The sequence below is a fragment of the Cupressus sempervirens genome, chromosome 7, assembly GCF_028749045.1.
Source record: "Cupressus sempervirens isolate cs-2001-9-10 chromosome 7, ASM2874904v1, whole genome shotgun sequence".
Classification (NCBI taxonomy): Eukaryota; Viridiplantae; Streptophyta; class Pinopsida; order Cupressales; family Cupressaceae; genus Cupressus; species Cupressus sempervirens.
The window spans coordinates 200,462,216-200,474,630 of NC_143124.1; positions in this window are offsets into that span (position 1 = coordinate 200,462,216).

Genomic DNA, 12,415 nt, shown 5'->3' on the forward strand with positions numbered 1-12,415 from the left:
CTTGCATTCAATCTCAATCGTCTGTTGCATCCATTTTCCTATAAATGGAGAGCCCTCTCCTTATTTTCAGAAGAACCTTCTACCTCATTGTTATGTTGTTGGATTTGTGAGCAACCACATCCCATGAGCAAGGAAATCATCTACACTTGATGGTTTCATGAGGTTTGCATATGTGTTATGTTGATTTCATTAACACTCTTGTTTGTTTCATGTTGTTCATTTACATGTCTTCTTTTATATTTTGAGGTTTTGCATGATAATATAGGAATGCGCATTAGTTGCTTAGTGTTATTTCCTTAGTTACATTTTTATGCAACACATTTTGGCATGCCCGGTGGGACCGACTTCATGGGTTCGAACTAACCATCTAATGTGTTTTTGAGTGTTGTGTGAGTGTTCAAGCTTGTAGGTTGAAGGCTTGCATTTAGAGATCAAGTTTGATGAGGAGTGTCTAATCAAGCCATAAAGCCCACCATCAAGTTTGGAGCGTATAAGGGAAGTCTTTTGACATATAACACTATATTGCATTTCTTATTGCTTTATTTTCAAAATTTTAGGGTGTATATGCATTAAATATATTTCTTTGCTCATTGAAAAATTTAAATTTCAAAAAAAAAAAAAAAGAAGTGTTGTGGAGGGGTTTGCTTTATTTTTGTTTTATTTTATTTATGTTTTAAATTTTGGAAAAAAGATTGCTTTAATTATCCATTGTTTTATATATATGCAAATTGTTTAAAAAAAAATTAAAACAAAAATTTTAAAAAAAAAATTAAAAAAAATGGGGTGCATATTTTGAGTTATATGTGTTAGTTAAAATCAAAAGTAAAAATTCAAAAATTTAATTAAAAAAAGAAGAAGAATTTTTAACTCCTTTTTTTTTGTGGCCGCAGGTCACCACCGCGGTGCCACCCCCAGCGGTGCCCGTGCTACTCTGCTCCCCCCGCTATGGCTCCCGTCGCCACCCGCTTGACGACCCCCCCTCTGCCTGACGTCTGCTGCCACCATTACCCACGCTAAGTCACCACCTCACCGTTGCTGTGTGAATCAACTGCTGTCGCGGCTCGACGACTACCTCTTCGCCACCGCCTGTTTCCGCTTCCCCGCCCGTCTCGCAGCTGCCTGCAACTGTGGCCATCTGCACCCATTGCCTCTTGAAAATCACAGCCCTCTTCGCCCAAAACCCCAGCACCTCCTCTCCCATGCTCAACCCACGCGCAGCCTCTCTCCACCACTTGCCAAAAAACCACCTCTGCTCCTCCCTCCATCTGCCGCTACCAGCCCTAACTCGCTATAACCCTAACCCGCGGTTGCGCCGCTACATCGCCATCCCACCACCGTGCCACCACTCAGCCCGTAACCCTGCATTGGCCACCGCTCAACCCAATACCCTCGCTATCACCCATGGCCATCGCTCCTCCCTGTCGCCGCCCGGCTTAAAACCGTCCACCCAAATCACCACCATCTCCCAACACTCCTCCACCTCCCACCGCTGCCGAAACTCATTCTTTAAAATGTTTTGGATATTTAGATTAAGGTTCTAAATTTTGTTGTGCTGTCCAAACTTCACTTCTTTTCTTTTTTTTAAAAAACATTTATGTTTTTTTAAAAATAAATTAGATTTCTTTTTTTTAATAAATTAGATTATTATTATTTTAATTTTTTTTTTTTTTTTTAATGTTTTGGTCAAAAACGTTCAAAAGAAAATTTTTTTCTTGACATGCTCCTAACCATCAAATTTAACCTCGCAGGTTGTTGATGTCAGCATTGCATCGACAGTCCACATGACCCTCTAAGCCATAAGGAGCAGCCTTCACTTTTTTGCTTATAACTTGAGCATACAGACTCCGTTTTTGAAAAATGAAATATCACCGAAAAGCTGATTTCGAGCTCGTTGTCATGATGCTAGTTTCATAAGATTTTTATGCTATTTAGATCCTTGATTTTTCTATCAAAGACAAAACTTTATGCTAACCTTTTCATTGCAGGGTTGTTTCACATTTGTTTTACATTTTTGCTACCCTAACTTGTGTTTTTGCAGGGATATCTTCTCATTAACCATCTTGCTTGCAGGTTTTGCTTCAAATTTTTTTTTGAGAATGAACTTGTATGCTTAAACACTCGTCTTTGAATGCATGGTTAAAGCTAAAACAATCAAATTCAATCTTGAATGCCTTAAGGGAATTGAAATGCATGTTTAGGATAGCAAATATTTGGAATTGGTGCTTAAAATGAACTCACACAATCTTGAATGCCTTAAGGAAAATTGATTTCATTTTCAAAAATCTTGCTTATACACACGATCGATTTTCTTTCTTGTTGACAAACTCGTGCTTTTCATTTATGTTGACGACAATTTCAAGTTGGAAGGAACATTGTATGGTTTAATCACGAGTGTCTTCAAGTAGATTACATAACCTAAAGTTTCATTGGGAACGAACGCGTGTCTTTTTGAACCCCAAGGCCACTTACGTATTCTCTCCCCTCGCACCTTCGGGTGATCTTCGGTGCACAAGAAATAAGTGGTCTTGTTTTTCTTTTTTTTTAAGACGCCTGCTTGGGGATTTCATCACCCTTTGGGGTGACCTCAACTCTAGTGTTCTGGTGGAGTATAAAATCGGGAGGTGAATCGAAAGACACCTCTCTTGGAAGTAAAATATTGTCACTCTTGGCTAAGCCCCAAAGAACTTTATACCTTTGGGAAGTGAAGAAGGAGATTTGGATTACCGTCTCCCCTGGCTATGTGGCAGTATTTTCTTTCATCTACAGATTTGGGCCTCATGTACCTTGCGTATATTGAGGACGCCCTTTAGTTGATCTTTGTACATCCTAGTCAAAACCTTATAGGATTGTTGGTGTGTTTGACGTTCTTGAGTGTTTGAAACACACTTGCCTTGTACATATTTTCTTGTTTGATTTTGCATCTTAAACCTAAAAATCCAAAAACATCATAAAACATGAAAATCCAAAAACATCATAAAACATAAAAAACCAAAAAATCATAAAAGTCGAAAAATCAAAAAAATCCAAAAAATTTCAAAAACAACAAAAACAAGTCTTGGTTTAGGTCTTCCTAGTTAAGTTGTCCAAATCATTCCACATCATGTCTTCTCATCATCAAAGTCATCACCCTCATCCATCTCTTGTCTTCATCATTCAAATCATCCCTTGACATCTTAATCAACTCTACTTGTCCAAATCATTCCCTCGTCATTCAATCTAATTCATAATCTTCATCCTAGTCATGCTTCATCATCATCCAGCTTCAATTTCCTCTGCCAATCTCATAATGCATTCTTAATTCAATCCTCCACCTCATCATTCTTCTAATCCAATCCCTTGTCAAATTCATTCTTTTCTAATCAATTCTTAATTCAATCCATTTACATATTCCTCCATAATCCATCTTCCTAATTTCATTCACATCTTCTTCTAATACAATTTTTCATAAAATTTTCTACTTTGGTAATAGGAGCATTGTCATCACCCTTGGACTTTCATTCAAATTTCACATTCATTTTTTTGCAATATCATAGGGTTTTTATCAAATCAAATCAAACCCTTATCCAATCAATATCAATATCATATCTAATCTAATCAAATCAAATTCAATCAAATCAATATCAAGTCAAATCCATTTCAAATCAAATCAACGCAAAGTCCAAACTTGCTCCTAGTACTAAGTTCATATTTCTTTCATCATCCATCTTTCTTCTTCTAAAATCTATGGATTTGAATTTCCTTAATCAAATGGTTGACAATCTTCAAAGACAATATGGAGTTATACCTCCCGTTCAACCTACATATCAAATCCATCCCCAACACTTCATATCCAAATCTAATCCATCTCATGTCCATCATTCTTCTACCTTTGACAAGGGAAATCCACCTCATTATCCTTACACTACATACAATTCCATTCATAGCCCACACAATTCCTCTAACAAAAATGCCCTTGCCATCGAAATGGAACAATTAAAGAATTATCTCTTGGCAAGCCAACAGAAAGAGGCCACCTTCCATGCCATGTGTCCTCTTCCCCCATGTTTCAAAGCCCATAGTCCTCATGTCCCATCCAACCCCAACCCTCCATGCAATTCCCTTCATAATCCTAATCCTCCAAAATCCACATCATCCCCACCTTGTAAGGGGTTTTTCACATCACTCTTGGCTAAGTGTAAAATACAAAATGAAGTGAGCCAATCACCCACAGCCATACCTTCAATTCCATCTCATGACCTTCCTCTAAAGCATGACATTATAGATGCCTCTTCTCCTCTAGATCCAAGCATTTCTCCATCCCATCATTCCCTTATCCCTCAAGATCCATTTATCCCCCCTAGTCCATCTCATGATTCCCTTCCTAACCAAGATCAAGACATTCCACGTACCACGCACCTTACCATTTCCATTCCATCTCAAGAGTTAGCCTCCATAGATCCTCCACTTCATGCAGAACTTCCTTCCACTCCATCCACTAATATTCCTCCATGTCAAGATCAAATAGTGACATCTCATAATTCCATTCCATCTCATGATCCACTCATTCCGTTACATGATCCTCTTTTCAGTCAAGATCAAAGCACCCCTTCATCCATCTTTCATGATCCCACTATATCTCACGATCCTATTAGCCCTCATAATCCCCTTCATGATCCTAATCTTTTGCATGACCCTATCCCACCTATCCAATCCACTCATGAACCCCATACGCATGGACTCACATCTTGTGCTGAAACTATTAAGTATCCCATTGAAGAAATTATATCTCAAGATGTTGGTACACCTTCCACTTCTTCCAACCCCAAAATTCCTCCATCCAAATCTAAAGCTTCCCATCATTCAACTTCCAAGTCCATTCTAGGTTCTTATCTTCCATCTATTCTAGGCCCTTATGTTCCACCGCCAAATCCTTCATCCCTTCCATCCATTTTGGGTCCCTACATACATCCATCCACCATATCCATGTTTTCCACTTCAGTCCCTCACGCTCCTAAATATCAACAAAGGCACACATCCTTGACTTCCTTCCCACATTCACCATCCATATGCTCTCCATCTCATTTACCTTCATGCACCCATACCACAGTCGATGGAAGCAAATTGGATGCCTAAGAAAAAGAAAATAAAACTAAAAATTCACACAAGCCCAAGGATCAACATGTCCCTTCTAAACGACAAAAGAAAAATCTGATCCAAAGCAAATAAAAAAGCCACAAAGGCTAAAAATAAAAAATGCAAAAATTTTGTGGATCCCAAAGCTACTTAATGTAGTAATGAATCTCAAAGAAAGATTCCAAACGACATCCAATTCTGCTAATCCAAATGCTTCCCTCATGCATAAATCATCCAGGCTTCCATTTTCCATCTCCATTTTGGGTCCTTATATATCCAAATCCACCATTCCAAATCCATCGTCTCCTTTCTCCATTTTGGGTCCCTATATCCCAAAATTCAAACTTTCTCCTACCTATTCCCCATAATTTCCTCCTTTCCATCACCCTTCAAGGTGTGTGCCAATGAAGATCTTTCTGCTTCCTTCACAAGTCTTCCAACCTAGAATCCATCAACCATGTCTTCCTCCCTCCCACCCACTCCACCCTCTTAATCCAACCTTTTTCATAAGCCATTTTCCTCCATTCACCATCCTACCAACATCTATGAGCAAATAGTAAAAATTCCTTTAAAATAACAAAGACATAAATATCAAGGGATACCATCCATGAGAATAGATGCTTGAGTCCTCCCTTCATCTTCCTATCATGTATCCATTTCCTTCCCATTCCACTTACCCATCCATTCACTTTCCCTTTTTCCACTTGCACTCTACACTGGGGGCAAGCTCCATCCATACCACTCTTCCTTACATAACTTCCATACTTCCATCTACCATTCATTATCCTTTTCCATCTTTGATCTTGACTTTCACTTTTCTTTCATCCATCCATATGCACTTTCTATATCCATATGCACTTTCCATCCATTATCTTTTATACGTCCATAATTCTTCCATATATTTGATCTTGACATGCTATCCATATCTTTCATTCCATAGTCCTTGTCATGTTTATTTAATCCATTTTCCATCCATACTCCAACATGCTTCCTTCCCCCTTTCATATGTCTTTGATCTTGGTTATCCCATCCATCCCATCCCCTTCATATCCCACATTTCATCCATACCCTTCATATCATTATCCCTTTTTCACACCCTCCCTCCCATATCCCTTATTCATTCCGCTTTCCTTCCCATGTTCATGATCAATACTAGAGGCACAATATCAAAATGTTCATACATGCTTTGGAAGAGCACATGCCTTCTCTTCCTCTATATGCTAAGCCTTCGTGCCATTTTCCCATTTTCATGCCTCCTTTCCCACCATATATCCTTTCATTTTCATGCCTCCTTTCGCACCATATCTCCTTCCATTTTCATCCATCCTTTCCTACCATATTTTCTTCCATTTTCCTATCCTTGGTATGGGGCATTGGGCCTCCTTCAAAACATGATCCTTGGTTCCAAATTTTTCACTACCATATCATTTGGCCCCTCATATCCTTTCACTATTCCTTGCATCCACCAACATCATGTTGCTTTTCCTCCATTTACCATACCTTGACCCTCCCTTGTCATTGGTTCCATTCTATTCATTCTATCTCACATTCATTCAATCCATTCATTTAATCCATTCTCTCACACATTTTTCTAATCAATTCATTTCTATCCATTCTATTTCACATTCATATCACATTCAATCTAATTCTTCCAACTCACTTCAATCAAATTCATTCATCCTCAAATTCAATCAGTTTTCCCTTCTTCTAATTCTTTCATATCATATCAATTCTACTTCCATCATTCTTCATCCTATCAACATCTATTCTTCCAATCTCATCCACGTTCATTCTTCTATTCACCATAAAATCAAAAAATTGAAAAAGTATCACTTGTGCAATCAATACTAATTCAATCAATCTAATCTTGTAATCTTGTATATCAATCTTAATCAATTCATCACTTTGACCCAATTAGCTGATAATCCATTAACCACATTCAAACATCATTATCATGGGATGAATCCTTCCCAATCTTTGGATGTGCATTATGCTTATCGTTAGCTTTGCCATCCTTAATCAATCATTATCAATCAATCCATTAATGGGTTTTCAGCTTGACTAGGGGCAAAATGGTGGTTTTCTTTTGGTCTTTTGTGCATGGTTGCTTGATTACTTGTATGCATTAGCATTTTTTGCATGTATTATGGTCTTTGCATCCTATTTTCCCAGGAATCATGATCTTTCATATCATGGTTTCATAAGACATATGGTTGTATTAGACCCATTTTTTATCATGTACTTGACACATTGTCATCTTGGTTCCTCATACCTTGGTGCATAGTGTCAAATACAATATCAAACTTAGGTTGTTCACGCCATTACAACATAACTCCCTTCCATCTTCCTATCCATTTCGAGAGAACATCCATGTTCTCCTAACCCACATGTCCTCTCGAGGGGGCAGACCCTTCCACCCTCGTCATCCTTCCTCATCCTTTCATGAATGGGGCATCATGCTACTAGTCTTATCCTCCTAGCCACTATATTTTATTCTTCTTTGATATAAAATTACTAATGCTATATCAAAGAGGGGCAAAATGTAGACACCTAAATTTGTCCAAAACCCGTTCCTAGCCAATTAAATAAATATTCATTATTTATTTAATTCCCTCACCATTAATTAAATAAATTCACATTTATTTAATTACATTTGCATTACCTTGATTTAGATAAACTAAGGTTCGTTTAAATCCTAACCTATTCCCACTTGCATCTAACCCCTTTCACTTTAATTATGTCATTTACTTAATTAATTCCCTCCTAATCCCACTAGGAATTAAATATTACATTTAATCCTATTTGAGCACATGGCTCCTACCTTTAACCCTCACCTAACCCATCATGCTAAACCTACCCACTTCCTAATCATGCTTGCTTTGCATAATCATCCTAGCTAATCACCTCTTAATCCTAAGTGTGTTCTCACACATGTGTGAGGAATCCTCACACATGTGTGTGAGATGTTCAGACTTTCCTCATCCCTCATGTCTTGCATGTCTCTTGCACACTTGTCCTCTTGCATGAGAGTCAAGGTGTCTCACACATGTGTGAGAAAGCATGCCTTCTCACACCTCTTGCACACTTGTCCTCTTGCATGAGAGTCAAGGTGTCTCACACATGTGTGAGAAGCCATGCCTTCTCACACCTCTTGCACACTTGTCCTCTTGCATGAGAATCAAGTTGTCTCACACATGTGTGAGAAGCCATGCCTTCTCACACCTCTTGCACACTTGTCCTCTTGCATGAGAATCAAGTTGTCTCACACATGTGTGAGAAGCCATGCTTCTCACACCTCATTGATCATGTCACCATCAAAGGTTGCTCACACATGTGTGAGCATATTGCCCCCTTTGAATGGTCAAAACCCTAATCCATGTGGAGTCTACTTGGCCTCCACCTCATTGACACCTCATCGATCTTAAGAGATCTTAGCCCTCCATCTTTCATTCAATCTCAACCGTCCATTGCATCCATCTTTCTATAAATGGAGAGCCCTCTCCTCATTTTCACAAGCACCTTCTACCTCATTGTTATGTTGCTGGATTTGTGAGAAACCACATCCCATGAGTAAGGAAATCATCTACACTTGATGGTTTCATGAGGTTTGCATATGTGTTATGTTGATTTCATTAATACTCTTGTTTGTTTCATGTTGTTCATTTACATGTCTTCTTTCATATTTTGAGATTTTGCATGATAATGTAGGAATGTGCATTAGTTTCTTAGTGTTATTTCCTTAGTTACATTTTTATGCAACACAAGTGCTATTTCACTTGATATCTTCTCATTCACCTTGGCTTGAAACTTCTTTTTAGACCATTCCATGAGTTTTACATTGGCATCCTGGTCTTCACTTGTCACTTAGTCCATTATTTCTGATAGTTGCTCCAGTATAGGCTTGGTTTCATTAGGTGTTTGCAAGCTGAAGGCATCTAAAAAGATGTCTTTTATCTCATAAAGTGCTTGCTATTGGTTAGACTCATTCATGAGTATCTCTTGCTTCTTCTTTCTTTCCAATGCCTCCTACATGATATTGATCTGTTCTAGGTTCATGGTTACATAGTCATATTATAACTATTTCTTCATCCAATGTAGGGTCTCCATAGTGAAGTACCCTTGCAACCTTTGTTGAGATTAAGCCTGGTGCAAATTGTAATGACAATGTTTCGGTGCTCAGCTTCTAAAGGATTTTGGTAGGAGTTCTAGTAGTTGGTAAGTTAACTAATGTCTGAATGGCTTCTTGCTCCATTTTCCTTTGGAATGTCCTTTTCTTCATTTGTACTCCCTTGATCAATCACAATTATTTGTGGAGCACCTTATGTTTGTGTAGTAGGTATATAAATAGCTATCTATCATGTTTGTTTCTTTGTGATCTCCTTTGCAGTCTCAGTCTGTTGTTTGATCATAACAACTTTGACTATGGTATCAACCTTTGCTAATGTATCTTTTGATGTTTTCTCTTGAGCTTGTCCAATTGTAATTGTAGGGATGATAGAATGTGGTTCTTGTATATTCATCTTATCCCTAGTTATGTTAGCTACTGCTTTTTGCAACTCATCTGCATTGACCAATATTGGGTTATTACACAATTGGGCTTGTAGTGTTGATTGGTCAAGGATCTTCTTTAGATCCTCTACAGTAAGAGGGTTGATGTTTTGCACTAAACTGTCAGGAACATCCTTCATTATTACTTTTTTTGTAGGTATAGTTGTGTCATGAGGAGGGCTTAATGGTGGCAATAGTGTGTCTTGCACACTCTATTTAGTTTGCTGCTCTTGAACTATTGCCATTTCATCTTCCTTTTGTTGTGCCTTGTCCACTATAGTATCTGATTTTTCCTATTCTATTTCCCCTTCCTTATCATCCTCATCTTCTTCATTATTTCTTCCCTCAAAGTGGTCTTCTTCTCCTTTCTTGACTGTAGTCAAGCCATAAATTAACTTCCACATCTTGGTGGATTTATTAACAACATCTTCAATCTTGTTTTGAAGAATACTAAATGCTCTGTATTTGGGTGCAAATTTTCTCCCATGCTTCTTATTTTCCTTGGTGATTTGTACCCTTGTTAGCTATGACATTACTTGAGCTAGGGTAGATTCCCTTATTTCCTTCTCCATATTTAGGAAATAATGCCATTTATTCTCAACAATTAAATATAAGTCTTTGGGCATTGTATTATCAAATTCAAGAGGGGTATTCTTGAAATTTTCCATCATGGCATACATTGATTCTTCCACCTTATTTTGATCTTCTCTACTTAATTTATTAAATTCAATATTTTTCAAACCAGTTAAGTCTGCATTTTCCTTAACATTATCACAAATATTTTCTATATCAAACTTGAAGCATGACTTACCACTCTAAACTGGCTTGTGTCTTCTAACTTTGTCCTTTCATCATTAGAATCTCGTTGTGCAACATATTTTCTTCTTAATTTCTTCTGCATAGGACCTTTTTGTTTAGTAGCCTTCTTTTTCTCTTTTACTTGCTCCTTATTCTTTTGAGTTGTGGCCCTTGTGGTGGCTCTTGTGACTGGAGGAGTAGGTTTTGTAGGGTTTGGTTTTACAATTTTCTTACCCTTTGGCTAAGATGTAGGTTGTGTCTTAGCCTTTTTCTTCTTAGGCTTAGGTTTGGCTAGTGCTTCCTTGGCTTGTTCTTCCTTGGCACCTTTTTCTTCAACATCTTTACCCATTCCTTGGGGTTAGAGCAAGTGGTCCCTAGCCTTGTTTTTCTTCTTCTTCATCTTCTTCCTCTTCAGTTTCATCATCATTTCTAGCACCTTCTCCAAATTTGGCTTTTAGTTTCCTCACCAACTTATCTTTCTTCTTTAGAGTTGATGTTGTCTTCAACTCCATTTCCACCTTTGATTTGACAACATCATAAGTACCAAAAAGTTTTGCTACTTTGTCAACTTCTTTTGCAAGCAATGCAGTGAGAGCTGTTGATGCTTCATCAATATTTATTTCATAATCTAATGGCCTTAGCCATCTTACTCTTGGTACTACAACTTGGATGTATGTATAATCAATGTCTACCAAAAAGAAAATGTCATTGTAATACTATTCTACCAGGGAAATAAGGATTCTTAGACTCTGTTTCATTGACTTGTTGAAATCCTCAAAATAACTAGTCATAACTAATTCAAAATTGTCTCCCATTTGCTCTATGCACTCATTTATTTGCACAGCCACAGACCTATTGGTCTTCCATCCTATCTTACCAAAAGAAGGGAATTCATTTTGTATATAAAAGAATATGTATACCAAAATTAAACCAAATTTTCATTGAACACTCTTGGATTTCATTATAGCTCCTAAGTTTTCCATTATTTGCTGCATTTGAAGTTCAACAAGATCATAGGTATGATCTCTCTTCACAATCTTGTACCTACATCAACTGCAATACATGGAAACATATTCAGTTGACTTGACTGATAGAATTTGTGAGATAGGACCCTCACTGTAAACTCAATAAGTGGATCCTTGATGGTTTCAATTTTCATTCCTCTCTTGTTCCACTGTGCCCCTGTATTTTTCTCAATTACTTCTTTTGAGTCACTCCTTAGGGTCTTGGGCTGATCTAGGGTTGGATATCTTGAAACCCTATGTACGATTCTTTTTGACAATTTGATAGGTCCTCCTTCTAGCCATAGACATCCATCATGGATTTTTCTTAAGATGATTCTTATTCATTCTATTTTAAAAATAGCGGGAAATCTAGGGCATGGGTTAGTCCCTTCCTTTCTACAATTTTGAATTCTTCTTTCAACACTCCATTTTTTGCATAATTTGTCATATGCTTGGCAGATTTCCATGTCTCCTATTCCTCCAATCTTGCAATTATAACACTTCCTTACATCCTGCACCATCATGACCTTGGGTGGAATGATTGATAATGCATCTACTAGGTCATTTTTCTATGTAACCTCTAGAATAGCCCTAAAATCTGGTTTCTTTACCTAATTACTAACTAGTTGAACTTCAAATGGTTCCTTGTCCTTAGGATTCTTAGAACTAGAGGCCATCTTGCAAACTAGGGTTTTAACAATTTCAAAAATACACAACTCAACACTCAAAGAATACCTTTAGATAGATGAAACAATGCTTGATCATTTTTGGAATTTGTGCAAATGCTTTATTCTAGCTTGAAAATCACTTCTTTGTTCTGCTCGCCTTTGCTCTGTGTTTGTAATGACAAAAAATGGGTGAAAATTTGCCTTATACTTTTTTAAAACATTGCATCTAATGCGTGGTGCTTATACAACTATAAAATTAGCTCTTATGCAATTTCTCTTTCACTT